General features: G+C 33.5%; 1 long non-coding RNA gene across 1 annotated transcript; it reads left to right on the forward strand.

Annotated features, from left to right (window-relative positions):
• The first annotated feature begins 6,469 nt into the window (after positions 1-6,469).
• LOC138700338 (uncharacterized) lies at positions 6,470-13,968 on the forward strand. The gene is made up of 3 exons (XR_011332331.1): positions 6,470-6,599; positions 12,238-12,272; positions 13,675-13,968. It is a non-coding gene; the product is annotated as an uncharacterized lncRNA (long non-coding RNA).
• The last annotated feature ends 1,218 nt before the right edge of the window (positions 13,969-15,186 follow it).

Here is a 15,186-nt window from a genome sequence, read left to right on the forward strand (position 1 = left end):
AACCTGGCAGAGTTAAGGCCATACGGCCTTCTCTAATACTCAACCAGGAGTAAAGACCATTTGTACTAAATGAGTTGCTTTTGCTATATTCCAATGTATTTTACTTTCTTTTTTCTATTATGGTATTATTTTCATGTTGTTTAGTGTCGATTTTATACTACTACTACTACTACTACTACTACTACTACTACTACTACTACTATTATTATTATTATTATTATTATTATTATATTTTTTTGTAATATGTTAGTATTCTGTTCTTTAACTTTTTGTTAAATTTTAACTGCTTGTATACTTTGTGACCTGGTAGAGTGTAAGAGAAGGCCCTATGGCCTTAACTCTGCCAGTATAAATAAAGAATTATTATTATTATTATTATTATTATTATTATTATTATTATTATTATTATTATTATTATTATTATTATTATTATTAAGATACGCGGAGACTATGAGGAAGGCGGAAACAAGGAAGATTGAAGAATGGTGAATTTGCAGTGAAAGACCTGCCCTTGGGCAGAAAGCTGTGAATGGATGGATGGATGGATGGATGGATGGATGGATGCATGAATGAATGAATGATGAATGAATGAATATTTTACGAGGATTTGTTGCATTGAAAATTCAATTTACATAATGCAACTTTCTCATTTGGTTAGATATGACAGTAAAAGTAGCCTACTTATGTAACTACAAATAACAGCGATGTTAGTCATATGACAGCCTAATGTATGTATCTAAAGCTGTTGTAAAAGTCTTGTAGTTTTGTCACATGAGGAATTGCCACCAACTACCACAAGGTTGAATGACTAAGCTTATCAGAAAACTGTATACAATCCATCTAATTTCGTATTCTTGTCACATTGTTAGCCGAGTGACTAAACCAACGACGTTCTACGTGAAACATACGTGTTCAAAATAAGAACGAATTAAAGTAGAATTTGAGGTGTTGGAGCAGATTTTTCCATTTTCTGTGCCGTCATCCGCGGTTCATTTTCAGCATCTGTACAATGTATTCACTGGCATCTATATATATATAATTTCAACTGGTAATGGAAATTACGGGAAAACGGCTGAACGGATTTTAATAAATGACCCCTCATTTTGAAGCTTGGACCCCAAAGTTTTTCAGAAAAATAGTAGTTTTCAGTGAAATGTCAATTTTCCCACATTATTTTCCAATTTTCCAAAATCCATCTTTCGTCAGTTTTGAGAACTAATTGCATTTCACAATAAAACAAAACACACACTACAATAAACAATAGGCTATTCCACGAAGGCCATGACCTGCAGGATTGCTGACATATTTAGAGCTCAAATTCAATTGGTTATTAAAAACTTCAAGACTTACTAAAAATAATTTACAGGTCTGATTCTGCGGTGTGTAATTTTCTGAGTACAGCTATGTGTTGGATATTAAAATCTACAAAACTTGAGGTGGTTTGATGACATTATTACCATTAGAAATGAAATTTTATTATAGTTAATGCCATGATGTGACTTTTTCGTTAATTATACATATTAATGCTATGTTGATGATATGAAAGTTTTGGGGTTATGTAAGTAGATGTAGAGAATATCTTAAATTAGATATTAATTTCTATAATTTACTGAGTGGCGGCTATATTGTATATACATATACAAAACTTACGTAAGATAATAATATTATTAAAATCAAATATTTTTATACTTATTAATCAAGTGGGGATTAATGGCGGTGTGGTGTAGATAATTACATGCGTCATTCTCTTCAGTATTGGCTCCAGAGAGCGCAAAAATTACAGTTCCTAAAGAAAGACCAAAAGATATAACTTACTGATAAACTAAGAAGTCTACAAAATTATGTAGTCTCCCGATCATTTCAGCAAGATCTCTTAGCAGGATAAAATTATTTTACCCTCTACATTTCAAGCTCTACATGCAGCAGCTATACCAAGATGCTATGTCTATTGTTCGAAAGCATAGCAAATCTGACATTTTTTTAATTTTCACCTAGAATCCACAATGACCTGAAATAGCAATTGCTTTACTCCCACATGAAAAACCCACTGATCGTCCTGGCATCGTTACTTGCGTTTTCGCGTTGAAAGTCAAAAACTGAAGGTGGATAGGTTCAAGAGAAAGTATTTGGCATAAAAAACCATTCAGAGGGAGTATATTTCATCATTACAGAAGTAAATAACTTTCAAAATGTCTGATATTCTTCATTAAAAATAAATCTGAACAATTTTTATTGGAACGTCTAATGAACTTAGTTTGCACAATTGCTGCACAAGCGACTTGTGTAATATAATCGGCTCCATATCTGAACAGTTCACTTGAACTAAAAGCACATCGCTGTTTGACTCTATCGTCTCAACGCGTCTTAATTTTTTTTTCAACTATATCAACTGCTAGGTTATCTATTATTGTATTGTGAAACTTGGACTCTAACTTTGATAGAGGAGCAGAGATTAAGGGTATTTGAGAATAAGGATCTTAGGAAAATATTTGGGGCTAAGAGGGATGAAGTTACAGGAGAATGGAGAAAGTTACACAACGCAGAACTGCACGCATTGTATTCTTCACCTGACATAATTAGGAACATTAAATCCAGACGTTTGAGATGGGCAGGGCGTGTAGCACGTATGAGCGATTCCAGAAATGCATATAGAGTGTCAGTTGGGAGACCAGAGGGAAAAAGACCTTCGAGGAGGCCGAGACGTATATGGGAGGATAATATTAAAATGGATTTGAGGGAGGTGGGATATGATGATAGAGACTGGATTAATCTTCCACAGGATAGGGACCGATGGCGGGCTTATGTGAGGGCGGCAATGAACCTCCGGGTTCCTTAAAAGCCATTTGTAAGTAAGTAAGTGTATTATGACAATAAATGATTGAAAGGATTTTAGTTTTGTACTTTAAATTTGCAGAAATTTGATCTGAAGAATGTAAATTTTCGTTTTGGAAAGTAATGTTTCAGTGTTGCATATTTGTTCGATCAAATTTCCTTCTGGTTTTTTATAACCTTGCAAAATGCTTAAAGTTTCAGTTACTTTCATTAACGTTATCGATCTGGAGTACCGTTAGTAGCTTAATAGTACATTATGCAACGAGCCTATAATGATAGTAATTAAGAAGCGAGTATGGATGTTTATGAAACGAGCGCAAGCGAGTTTCATAATTTTCATACGAGCTTCTTAATTACCACTATAGGCGAGTTTCATACGACTTTTTATGCTCGACCATATTTCTAACTTGAAATTATTCAGATTTATTTTAAATTTTATTTGTATCTGACAAGATCGGAAGTGACCTTGTTCTAGGTCGTGAATTGTGAAATGTGCGCAGACGCGAAAGTATTGATTTTTTCCGAGGAACAATAATGTCACTGACCTTGACGTAGTCCCGTTAAACTTGATAATATTATAACCTTGATTATTGAATTCGACATTGAAAAACGAGATGACAAATTGAATTTATTTGAATATTATTTACAATTAACGCTAATTATTATAGTAACAGAACATAACCTTCTGCGATAGTATTGGATTTCAACCTCCGTGACTTTTCGCTAATTCTCTTTCGATTGCATATCCGAGAATAATCGATACTTGCGGTTTTATAACGGTACAAAGCTGACATATCATTGGCTGAATACCTGTAAGCTGAGTTGTCATTGGCTGAAAACACCTGTACTTTAATGAGTATGTGTACTTGAATGACTTGCATTAAAGGACTGCTACTAGGTGTATAATTACTACATTTCGGCATGGCCGAGTATAAAAAATAATTAGGCCTATATTATAGAAAGGTCCAACTGAATGTGTAAGTGTTTATATAATTGAGGGGCTGGGTGCAAGAACGGCATTTTAGAGGATGTGCCCTTTTTGAGTAAAACGCTTTATTGTGTCCTCTGATCTATTATGCATATGATCACCAAGTTGTAGTTCAATACTGTGATTATAGAGGTCAGGAGTACACAAAATGTAAAGGCGTGCATAGGTAACTTTATTACTAGGGACAAGATTTTTATGTAATATCAAGGTGTGAATGTACATATTTATGTAAGAAAAATAAGCTGAATATGCAGTAAAATATGTAAAATCATGAAAATATTTAATATCAATATCTGGCAGGTATAGGATAGGTAAGACTCTTCAGTTGTGATTTCATAGAGCACCCGACTTTTTTACCGCACACTTGACACATTACTATTTTTCCATCTGTAGTGAAAGCTTCGTCCATCGCAATCCATGATTTTATTTTTGTCGTTAGGATAGAAGATACAGGGGCCATTTTAGTTAGTTAAATGCAGTAGATAAACTCACTTGCACTTTATACTGTAAGTACTAAAACTAGAGAACTGAGTGAAATGAATGACACAACAGTACTGCAAGCACTGTTTCGCTTTACTGGATTAGGAGAAAATAAGAGGAGATGTGGGACACATGCATTTTAGCTGCTCCCTGTAAGAAACAAAGTACCTACTGAAACCTCAAACTATAGGCATTTACAAACTGTTGTTTGAAAAGTGACATTCCTGTCTCATTCAGAAGGGTAGGATTATTCCAGCCGAGAACCATACTTTCTAATTGCTCGGAAAATCCCATTTTCTATAGGTCTACTAAATTTAAAATAAAGAAGTCAAGCAATAACCTGGAAAGCTATTTATTTTAATCTTTCAACATCTTTCCAGTTTGTTCCTTTACTCCAGCTTCTTTTTGAATAGTCGACTACTTTATTGCGGCTCATGTCAGACTTGACACGAGTTTTCCCTGGAAGGATTAGGAAGAGGGTGGGTAAGGTTTCAAATTGCATGGGAACGGCTTGTTAAGATGTGTGCAGAACAATTATAGTTCGAGACAAATCATGTCGTTCTCGTCGCACTCCACCGCATGAAGGCAACGCTACTTTCTGAGTGATTTTTACAATACAAGGTAGTTGCCTTTTGTTCACTCATATTTACAGTGTGGAGTATGGGGTGAGTGCCTCTATTATTTCCTGGAACTAAGAATGTTATGTTTCGTCTCGAAATATATCCTTTCTTGGGTACGTAAAAAGGCTTTTTAATTGTAAAGTTCCCCAGCAGAATTTTTTTTTTCTTTTAGAGAAGTAAAAATTAATAAAACCCCTAAATATGTAGATTTATGTAATATCAAGCCATAATATGTAATGTGGAGTAAATATGTAAAAATATTTTTTTTGTATAGATACAAGATCCTATAACAACACAAAAAAACTGTTTGATTAGTCACAAAAAACATTTCTAACGTGTCATTTATATTTTGTCCATTCAATAAGCACAAAAACCACACTGAAAATTTGCAGGCCAGATACCATAATCTAAAACCAATAACTGGTACATTAAAATTATATTCTTTCATTCCGTTGTCAAAAACTGAAGATTTAGTAAAACAATTTTCTTTCAAGAAAGAAAGTAGGCGAATGAAAATTTAAAATGTGAATGAAAAGAAACATTTGAAAAGCATAATGTACAATTATTTGAAGATATCGTAATAAGTAAATTAGCAGTGATTCCTCGAGTGACTTGATCCGTACTGGGTGTAATGTTGCAACGTTCAGTCAATTATCCAGCGCCGATAAACCTCCCAGCGCGCTTTAAAACTTCCCGTCCACTGCTGCTGCGCCGACCGCTACACATTCTGTCATAAGTAATTAAATTTCCATTAAACTATTGGAGATCCCATTCTGATTTTTTCTGGAATTATTAAGAATACTTCAGTGCACCTAGTAGGCATTTTTTTAGATTTTTAATAGGGCTATTTCACTTTGATGTTTATGTTTTAAAAATTGAATTATAAAAAATATTTGAAATAATTATATTAAAATTAGTTAGTAAATATTTAATAAAAGACAGTACTTTAAGCTTTTAAATTCATTTTTCAAAAAAAATTTAACATCAATATCGTCAGAAATATGACGCTTTAAATGTTGCATTGTGCGACATTTTTAACGAATTTTAACATGTAATATTTTAAAAACATGTGGACTTAGGAGGAAATAAAAATATTCTTGTTGGTTTATGAGACCCATAGAGTTGGTAAAAAAAATATAAACGCAATCAGAAATATGAAGGTCAAAATTTGTATAATTTTGTGCGATTTGACTTGGAATGACTCATATGTAGTATCAAATTTTAATACATTAATGGTAATTACAAGATTCGCAAAGATTTGTTATTTATATACGGTTAGGTTGAAAGGAATAGGCTACAATATGTAATTACATAAAAATCCGGTCCCTAATTATTACGGTTTCAATTTTCAACATCAATTTTCTCAAAACTTGCATTTGAGAGAAGTGCCTTTCTTGCACCCAACCCCTCAATTGAGCTTAAAAATAGATGTTTTTAGAGTATGACTTGTAAGAAATACCAAGGTTCTGGATTCCTTGTTTGTGACTAACACATGTGGACAGGAATTGTTGTGCAAGGGGATTACTCCGCTGTCCTACGCTAACAGATAAAGCTAACCAGTTCACTGCAGTATATAAGTGAGGCTTCCTGACCATTGCATTACTCTTCCATCCCACACAAGATGGACAAACGTGTTCTGTTTCTGATTGTTGCGGTGACGGTCGTCCTCCTCTCCGTGGGTGAGTATCGTTTTAATATAGGCCTATGTTATGCTATTACCACAGTCACGAAGCTCAATACGTAGTAAATATGCATCCATAGATAGTTGCTAACCACTAGGATCGCTACTATCGCCTCATCACAGACAATGCGAAGTAGTACCTGCACAGTCAATTGTTTCTAGTACCCTCATAAACTCAAGCTTCGTGACTGTATATACTAGACTGCGCTGTTACTGTCAGATAGTAAAATAAGATTTTCTAGTTTAAGAGGCAGCCACTGAAGTCGCTGGAAGCTAATATCTCTTAATTTTTTAATCATACAGGGACATCATTTTATTTTTACTTCAATTTTTATTGTACCTGAGTTTTTGAATGTACTTCACTCCCACCCCTCCTACTAATGAAGTTCCAACTCCACACAGAACCAAGACCGCAGATAGTAAGCAGTACTGAGTTACTGAGTATAGTACGTTCCAGAAATATGTTCTCGTGTTCCAGTTACGAAAGAGCTTTCAATATTGAACCATATTTTCGCACAGGTACTGTCCGTTTGCCTACGTCGCATCCCGATTTCCCCCACCTGCTTCTGCTCTCCCCTCTATAATAGCTGTGCTGTCTTAGCTCTTTTCTGAAAACATTAATTTCTCTTAGGAATTGGGCGTTTACGTAATATTATACAGCTGTTTAATTTAACTTAAATAAAAGGGCCTCGTTAAGTAATTAACCGTCACGTGATTTCCTCCCTTTCTACAATCCTGCGGCATAACCACTTGGACGGACAGTAGATAGCATGTCTGAGTAATTTTATATTTTCGAGTCGAGCAGAAGTGAAGATTGAATTTACAGTACGTAGAGTAGGTACAGAATTATTTCAACATGAGTTACTAGTACGAAGGACGAAACTGGCAATTGGAATTAGATGCAATAGTCTATAGTGCGATAATATGCACAAAAGAACTGAAGCCTGTATCGAAATGAACGGCCACCATTTTCAAAATTGTGTTTAAATATTCATATTATGATTATTTTTCAATTTAACTTCTTTCTCTATATTGTACGCTAATGTGCTGTAGACAGTATAATATACACTGCATAATGAATACGTCCACATGGACAGCTCAGTTGGTGAGTAAAAACACTTATTCTTAATACAGTACTGTACTTTGATTAAAGAAAAACCTAATGAAAATGATCAAACTCAAAATCGCGATATTTCCTAGTTTACGTAAATGGATGAACTACTTTTCTTCCTTCCTATACCTAGTAGAGTGATTTGTGTTTTACGCCAGTATCATCGAACTCCAGTCTTGGAGGGGGGGAGCAAGCGGTGTTTCCGGTTCTCTAAAGGTATAGACAGGTTAATATTAAAAATGTTAGTAAAAATAAAATGATGTCCCTGTAGAAACTAGCATGATAGTATGGTAAGGTTGCGTATATCGCACCACTTTAGCATTTGTAATTTTTATTGAACAGTACTGTTTTTATTTTCTACATTGCTTTACAGAAATACAATCCCGGAACATTTATCTTTCAAATAAGAACGAATCCTTGAATTTCATTTAATATTTTTGAATTAGAATGACATTTTCGAAACACTTGTCACTGGTGCCATTTAGGGACCTACTTTCCTAAATAGCACCTGCAGTTTCTTAAATCGCACCTCTTTAACTGCAAGGAACAGGATGAAGGAAAGCTTTTAATATTGAACATATTGAACAGTATTTAATATGAATAATGTGATAAATACAAATTACAAGTTTATTGAAATTGATGAAAGAGAGTAACGTTTCTTCAAATGAAATTGAAAAACATAGAGCATAAATTACTAACATATGAACTGGCTGAATGCATTTTTTATTGTTACACATTTGCCATGTGCTTCACCAGGCAGTTCAGACTGTAAACTGCGTCACCTTTTCTCCACGATTATCTCGAAGTCACCTAAGAACTGCTTCATGATATAGCTGTCTGAAATGATTTGAAGATAGAAATATCTAAAGGCTGGGCCTATGAGTATTATGACGAGGAAGCTGAAACAGGAGCATACCATTTTCCCGAGATATTCTAATAGCTTCTAAATTGTTGGAATTGATCGTATAGGTGGACTAAAGAAACAGCACTTTTTTCTATGGCAGGTTTGAGTGGCGAATAAAATGTTTGAGCTATTCGACAATTACTTCACTGTTGGTGTAACCTGACTCAGAGCAAACAACTCACGATCCTGGCGAAGCACCAGCTGATAATGAAGGATGCACTGTTTGACGTTTAAAAATTATCATGGGTAGCACAAAATACCTGGTGCGGTTGTACAACACACACTTGTTGTATTAACGCCCTTCTCACCACTTGATATTGCACCCACCTGATATATTCCTCGTTCAGCTAAAATTTTTGGGGCCTTCTTTTGTACGGTTAGAATCGCTACAGTTGCTCATATCGCACCGGTGTGAATTAGGCACCTACAAAGTGGTGCGAATTGAGAAACTACGTCATAAGTTATTATTTCCTTCATTCTAGCCTATAATCACCACATGTTCGAAAATCCTACTAAGTTAAATGTTCTTTAACATCTCTTTAAACCAATAACATCTTAGGATTGTGGATTGCTTTGCATACAAATCCGTTATTTAGTTACAAAATGTTAGCTAAATATACATCCACCTGAGCGATTATATTAGATACACTATCACCACGTTGCAGACAGAAAGAAGTGCAGAATTCAAGTGACATGGTGGAAGTTCATATGGTACACTACTACAGTAACTTGTTTTAAACTAGCAGTGGTGCCATTTAGCAAGCGGTGCGATTTATGCTACTCTACCCTATATCGAGCTTCGTTACACTGTAGTTTTAGCCTTTAAAACCGAAATACATTTTATTTATTTATGTAAGATATTATTGTCTGGTAAATTCCTTTCGCTAATATTCAATTTTTGAACCAAAAGATTTGAGAAACATATTGGGAGCAGTTCGAGATGCACATACTTTGTAATGGATGACACTAAACAAGAAATAAATGTATGACTTTTATAGTGTATATGATATGATATGATATGATATGATATATGATATGATATGATATGACGTGATATGATATATGATACGATACGATATGATATGATATGATATGATATGATATGATATGATATGATATGATATGATATGATATGATATATGATATGATATGATATGACGTGATATGATATATGATACGATACGATATGATATGATATGATATGATATGATATGATATGATATGATATGATATGATATGATATGATATGATATGATATATGATATGATATGATATGATATATGATACGATACGATATATGATATATGATATGATATGATATGATATGATATATGATATGATATGATATGACGTGATATGATATATGATACGATACGATATGATATGATATGATATGATATGATATGATATGATATGATATGATATGATATGATATGATATGATATGATATATGATATGATATGATATGATATATGATACGATATATGATATATGATATGATATGACATGATATATGATATGATATGATATGATATGATATATGATATGATATGATATGATATGATATATGATATGATATGACGTGATATGATATATGATACGATACGATATGATATGATATGATATGATATGATATGATATGATGTGATATGATATGATATGATATGATATGATATGATATGATATGATATGATATGATATGATATGATATATGATATGATATGACGTGATATGATATATGATACGATACGATATGATATGATATGATATGATGTGATATGATGTGATATGATATGATATGATATGGTATGATATATGATATGATATGATATGATATGATATGATATGATATGATATGATATGATATGATATGATATATGATATGATATGACGTGATATGATATATGATACGATACGATATGATATGATATGATATGATATGATATATGATATGATATGATATGATATGATATATGATATGATATGACGTGATATGATATATGATACGATACGATATGATATATGATATGATATGATATGATGTGATATGATATGATATGATATGATATGATATGATATGATATGATATGATATGATATATGATATGATATGACGTGATATGATATATGATACGATACGATATGATATGATATGATATGATATGATGTGATATGATATGATATGATATGATATGATATGATATGATATGGTATGATATATGATATGATATGATATGATATGATATGATATGATATGATATGATATATGATATGATATGACGTGATATGATATATGATACGATACGATATGATATGATATGATATGATATGATATGATATGATATATGATATGATATGACGTGATATGATATATGATACGATACGATATGATATGATATGATATGATATGATGTGATATGATATGATATGATATGATATGATATGATATGATATATGATATGATATGATATGATATATGATATGATATGATATGACGTGATATGATATATGATACGATACGATATGATATGATATGGTATGATATATGATATGATATGATATGATATGATATGATATGATATGATATGATATGATATGATATGATATGATATGATATATGATATGATATGACGTGATATGATATATGATACGATACGATATGATATGATATGATATGATATGATATGATATGATGTGATATGATATGATATGATATGATATGATATGGTATGATATATGATATGATATGATATGATATATGATACGATACGATATATGATATGATATGACATGATATATGATATGATATGATATGATATGATATGATATATGGTATGATATGACGTGATATGATATATGATACGATACGATATGATATGATATGATATGATATGATGTGATATGATATGATATGATATGATATGATATGATATGATATGGTATGATATATGATATGATATGATATATGATACGATACGATATATGATATGATATGACATGATATATGATATGATATGATATGATATGATATGATATGGTATGATATATGATATGATATGATATATGATACGATACGATATATGATATGATATGACATGATATATGATATGATATGATATGATATGAAATGGTATGATATATGATATGATATGATATATGATACGATACGATATATGATATGATATGACATGATATATGATATGATATGATATGATATGATATGATATGATATGATATGATATGATATGATATGATATGATATGATATGATTGACATGGTTATGTCGCATAGAGAAACGTAACCATGTCATTCAGGTACTACCATATGGTGGTAGATGAAAGTAACGCATTGTCCGATATTACCCGATGTCCGATACTACCCGACTCTCCCCTAAGTAAGTAAGTAAGTAAGTAAGTAAGTAATATAAATTGCGGGTTCTTTCTTCTCACACGTACATATGAATTTCATCACGCTATTTGTTTTTCCTCTGTCATCCCCATTGTAGCTCTAAACTTTAGCATATTAGGATATATTATAAAAGTTGTTTATTTCCTGCATAATTAATCTTACAATCCCACAACTTTTCCATACCTATAAGATATTCTTTTATTGCATGTTGCAGATGTGAAAGGTCGACCTCAAAACGATGGAGGAAATGTAAGTTCTTAAATATAAAATGTATTATTATTATTATTATTATTATCATTATTATTATTATTATTATTATTATTATTATTATTATTTTATTATTACTATTATTATGTTGGGCTTTCGTATCAATTTATTTTTTTACGATAATGGATTGTTATTCTAAATGGCAGTCCAGGAATACAGAGAGGATTTTGGAATTGAAGAGGTTACATCAGCTGCTTGTCTATGCGTATGACGTGAATATGTTAAGAGAAAAACCAGAAACTATTAGGTAAAACGCGGGAATTTTACTTCAAGCAAGTAAACAAATAGAGTCCACACCTGTGGAGTAACGGTTAGCTCATCTGGCCGCGAAACCAGGTGGCCGGGTTCGATTCCCGATTGGGGCAAGTTACCTAGTTGAGGTTTTTCCGGAGTTTTCCCTCAACCCAATATGAGCAAATGCTAGGTAACTTTCGGTGCTGGACCCCAGACTCATTTCACCGGCATTATCACCTTCATCTCATTCAGGCGCTAAATAACCTTAGATGTTGATAAAGCGTCGTAAAATAACCTACAAAAATTAAATAAACAGATAGATCTGGAAGTAAATCCCGAAAACACAAAGTATATGTTTACGTCTCGTGACCTTAACATAAAAAAAATTAAAAATTAATCTTCTGAAAATGTGGAAAAATTCAAATACTTTTGAGCAACAGTAACAAATATAAATGACACTCTGGAGGAAATTAAACGCAGAATAAATATGGGAAATGCTTGTTATTATTCGGTTGAGAAGCTTTTATCATCTAGTCTGCTGTCAAAAAATCTGAAAGTTGGAATTTATAAAACTGTTATATTACCGGTTGTTCTGTATGGTTGTGAAACTTGGACTCTCACTTTGAGAGAGGAACGGAGATTAAGGGTGTTTGAGAATAAGGTGCTTAGGAAAATATTTGGTGCTAAGAGGGATGAAGTTACAGGAGAATGGAGAAAGTTACACAACACAGAACTGTACGCATTGTATTCCTCACCTGACATAATTAGGAACATTAAATCCAGACGTTTGAGATGGGCAGGGCATGTAGCACGTATGGGTGAATCCAGAAATGCATATAGAGTGTTGGTTGTGAGGTCGGAGGGAAAAAGACCTTTAGGAAGGCCGAGACGTAGATGGGAAGATAATATTAAAATGGATTTGAGGGAGGTGGGATATGATGGTAGAGAATGGATTAATCTTGCTCAGGATAGGGACCAATGGCGGGCTTATGTGAGGGCGGCAATGAACCTGGGGGGTCCTTAAAAGCCAGTAAGTAAGTAAGTAACAAAACATTCCAAATACTCAGTTTTTTAAAAGAGGAAGCGTGCGATTGACGGACAACAGTAATATAATTTACGTGTTACAGTGATCATTTCTCTGTTTTCATAGATGCCACCGCCTCCTACTCCGGGAGAAGATGCACCTCCAAGACATCCACACCGACATGGCTGTCGTAAACACCATTCCACACCAGCAAGCCCAGGAGCGTAGCGCCACTGTACAGAGTGCCTAAATCTGGAAACAATGCCTACTCGCATGCATATACATAACAATGGTTTTCAGTATTTTTCAGCACCCTACATATTTTTCACGTAGGAACACCTTTCAATGCCTCCTTAGAGTACTCCGCACTTGCAAGCTTTGTAAACGACTGTTGAAATAAATTGAGTTGGATGTTTGGGAGATTAAATATTTGACTATAACAACCCTACAACATAATATGTACTTTTTTATTCCTTAAACATAGCTACAGGTGAGATCACCTTGACTCCATGCTTTAAAACAAAAGAAATGCAAAAAAATGGATAAATAAGTATTTTTATGGTTATTATTATTTAAATTGAACCTTTTCCCAGCTAAAATGAACAAAAAACTATTTAACCCTTTTTGGCCTGAATTTTTTTTATAATTTTCCACAATTATGGGTGCACAAGGTCATAGAGACACCATGGAGAAACAAAAAAACGAAGTAATCCTCTTCCTAATAATGGCTGGCCAAGGAACTGGAGGGTGCTGCACTCTATCGTAATTTCCCTAAAATCAAATGCATGGGTCTTCTGACCGTACGTGCTTTGTACCCAAAACAAGTCCTACTTTGTAGGTTTCCCCACCCCCCACCTATGATTACATCCAACTATTCTCCAAAAGGATACACATATTAAAATGGAAATGGCACAATAAAACACATTATATAATATATCCTAACCTACAAGACATAAAAGTGTACAGTTGGGTGTATACTATTATCCCTTCCTCAGTTCGTGTCACAAACTTCAACAGCTGAAGTTCTAATCTTTCTCGCCTTCAAGAGGAACAATCCAGTCTTTTGTTCGCATTCTCTATTCCCCATGAGGTCAAGACATGCAAGCGAACTCCTATTCTGACTTAGCATCGAGGGTGGTAGATATTTTCTTCTTACATGTTCCATTTCGACACACTGTAATAAAATATGTTTATAGGAGTCCTTTTCTCTGCACAGTGGACAAAGGCGCTCTCCTCCTTCGTTGACAATTTTATCACCCTTTCATGCCCCCACGCTAAACCTGCTCTGCTGTCTTTGTTACAAGAATTTATGCAGTCACACCTCCCCCAGTTAAGCATGAGATCTGATTGTAGATGTAGTGAGGACTTTTCCGAACATTGGAGCTCAATCTCTTGCCTCTCGATATCAATTAAACGCATCTTCACATTACGCCATACATTCCTCCTGTTATTCTCTCCTTTCTCCCACACCCATCCCATTCCTATATGATGCAGTCCTCTCTGCAGTTTATAAAACCACCCCTTTTCCCAACCCTCTCTTTACTCTATCGGTAAAGAACGAAACTACTTCTGAGGACACCAAATGGAATTCATCAGACAAAAGATCACAGAAATGTTATCGATTACAAATGTAATCAT

This window comes from Periplaneta americana, chromosome 5, assembly GCF_040183065.1.
Source record: "Periplaneta americana isolate PAMFEO1 chromosome 5, P.americana_PAMFEO1_priV1, whole genome shotgun sequence".
In the NCBI taxonomy this organism is placed as follows: domain Eukaryota; kingdom Metazoa; phylum Arthropoda; class Insecta; order Blattodea; family Blattidae; genus Periplaneta; species Periplaneta americana.